This window comes from Penaeus monodon, chromosome 3 (assembly GCF_015228065.2).
Source record: "Penaeus monodon isolate SGIC_2016 chromosome 3, NSTDA_Pmon_1, whole genome shotgun sequence".
Classification (NCBI taxonomy): domain Eukaryota; kingdom Metazoa; phylum Arthropoda; class Malacostraca; order Decapoda; family Penaeidae; genus Penaeus; species Penaeus monodon.
Genome location: NC_051388.1, coordinates 2,341,385 through 2,343,884, shown reverse-complemented (window position 1 = coordinate 2,343,884; position 2,500 = coordinate 2,341,385). Strand labels below are relative to the sequence as shown.

Below are 2,500 nucleotides of genomic sequence, written 5' to 3'. Positions count from 1 at the left end.
AAACACCATAATAAAACAAAAACACACACCAGATATACAAAAATAACACAAGACAATACCGACATTACAAGCACCTGAAATCAAGCAAATAACTCCACATTGGATAACGGATGTCACTGATATTTTAGGATAATTTAAGTCAAGCTACCACGCCGTCAGAGAATCCAGCGCCATGACGTATCGGGAAAGACGAATATCTTCCTCATAAACGCAAAGATGGCGCGAGGAGAAGAAAATCGATAAGACTGCATGACCAAGTGTTTGCCATCCCCCCCCCCACCCTTTGATTTCATGCATTGACTGCCATGGTGGATGGTGCTTTGATTAAGGAGGCGGAGAATTTGCAAGCACCGGGGGAACAGTTTCTTGCACCGACGGGGATTTATGAGACAAGTTCCGCCATTATAATCGCTGGAAGACACTTTTTTTTTCTTTTTTTCCTTACTTAGGAACTCTAACATTCGCGAAAATTTTGTTACTGAATTTTTATTAATTTATGGAATGTTTTTTTTTCAGATTAGGGAAGCGCGGGTATTCCCATTACATATTTCACTGATTTGGAATAAACAGTTTTTTTATAAGTTTTATTCTGTTTCTCTCTTTCTCTTTCCGTGGCTCTCTGTTTTTCCCTTTCACTATTCTTTTCACTATCCCTATCTATGTACATTTGTCTACCTGTCTATCCCCTATCTCTAGGTTATTCTCTCACTTAGTGTCTCTCTCTCTCTCTTTATCTCTTCCTCACCCTCTTCCTCCCTCCCTTCCCTTCCTTCCCTTCCCTTCCCTTCCCTTCCCTTCCCTTCCCTTCCCTTCCCTTCCCTTCCCTTCCCTTCCCTTCCCTTCCCTTCCCTCCCTTCCCTTCCTCCTTCAATTCCTCCTTCCCTTCCCTCTCTCTCTCCTTTTACCTCTCACCCACGCATCCATATATTTCATCTTCTCTTTTCCGACCTTCCCTTTCTCTTCCTCCCGAGGTCAAAATAAGTCACCCCCAACAATTATCCGATCAAAACACCCTTTCAGAGTCGGACTCAAGCCCCCTAAGTGTGCCGGATCTGATGAAGCTTCGAAGCGCATCGTCATCCGGGACTTGTTGCTAATTAGAAATTGTTGGTGGGAGTTTTTTTAGAATTCGGTCTCGTCTTATCTCGTCTTATCTCGTCTGTTGGAGGAGGAGGAGGAAGAGTGGGAAAGAAGAGGAGGAGAGGGGGAAAGAGGGCGAGGAAGAATAGGAGTAGGGGAGGAGGAGGAGGAGGAGGGAAAGAGGGAAGGGGAGGAGGAAGAAGAAAGAGAAGGAAGAGGATCGCAGAAGAAAAATAAGGGAAAAAAAAACAAAGAAACGGATTAGAGAGAGGAGCTAAAGGAAGGAGATTAAAGAAGAAATAAAACCAAAAAAATAAATAAGAAAAAAAGTGGAACACAAAGACGAAAAATAAAACTCAAAAAAAGTCACACACAAGTCATCAGTCTCTCTACATATAATCAGAATCACAACGAAGAATAATAATAGCATTATCCTTGTAAATCTTAATCGTCGTCTGTAGCGCCTTGTTTCCAGGTCTTAATTAGAATAATGAATTGCCGGCGAAGAGATAAGTGACTTTTTGAGATAAAGAAGGGAGAAGAGGGAAGAGAAGAGAGAGGGAGGGGAAAGGGAAAAAAGAAGAGAGAAGGGGAGACAGGAGGAGGGGGAGAAATAGGAAGAGGATATAGGAGAAGCGAATGAAAAGGGGATATAGAGGAAAGGGGGGAATAGAAGAAGAGAGAAAGAGGGAAGAGTAAATAAAGGGAGGAATAGGGAAAGGGAGGGAGAAAGAGGGAAGGGATAATAGAAGCAAGTGAAAAGAGGATATAGTAGAAAAAGAAAAAGGGGGGAATAGAAAGAGAAAGGAGGAAAAGAGGAAGGATAAACAGAAAGAAGATGAAAAAAGGGAACACACAAGACGGAGGAAGAGGAAAAAAAACAAAACAAATAAAAAAAAGGGTGACCCAATATTCAAATAATTCTCGTGCACAAATATCACTTTGTTTCTAACGTTCACATTTTCCTCCTTTGCAGAATTTCGACTCTTGAGAATCCACACGACAGCAACAGTAAGTACCATGAGATATTTTTTTACCTTTGTTATCATTGCAACAAGAACAGTGATACGTTGACAAGAACAATGATAAGTTGAACAGGAACACAAACATCGACGATAGTGAAGATGATTGCAATTATAACAACAACAGAACAACAACTGTGTCTTGCTTTGTGAATAATCATTACAAACCTATGGAATAAAAGTTATTTCGAATTTTCATTATTTCACTTTTTATCGTTATTTCTTAAATTCATATTCAAAGTAAGCGTCCAGGAGCAACAGCGCCTCGCCAAGGATGCAACAGGTAGAGAACGGAGAGAGAGATAGAAAGAGATAAGGAGATAAAAAAAAATAGAGAGTGAGAGTAAGAGTGAGTGAATAAGTGAGAGTGAGTGAGTAAGAGTGAGAGTAAGATGAGT

At 40.7% G+C, this 2,500-nt stretch overlaps 1 protein-coding gene across 18 annotated transcripts in view; it reads left to right on the top strand.

Annotated features, from left to right (window-relative positions):
* Window positions 1-2,500, top strand: part of LOC119590258 (hornerin-like) — a 177,430-nt gene that overhangs the window by 125,259 nt on the left and 49,671 nt on the right. For all 18 annotated transcript variants that reach the window (XM_037939044.1, XM_037939027.1, XM_037939052.1 and 15 more), the window contains one exon: window positions 2,057-2,091. The gene's annotated coding sequence lies outside the window, so the exon portion shown is untranslated. The remainder of the gene's footprint in view (window positions 1-2,056; window positions 2,092-2,500) is intronic.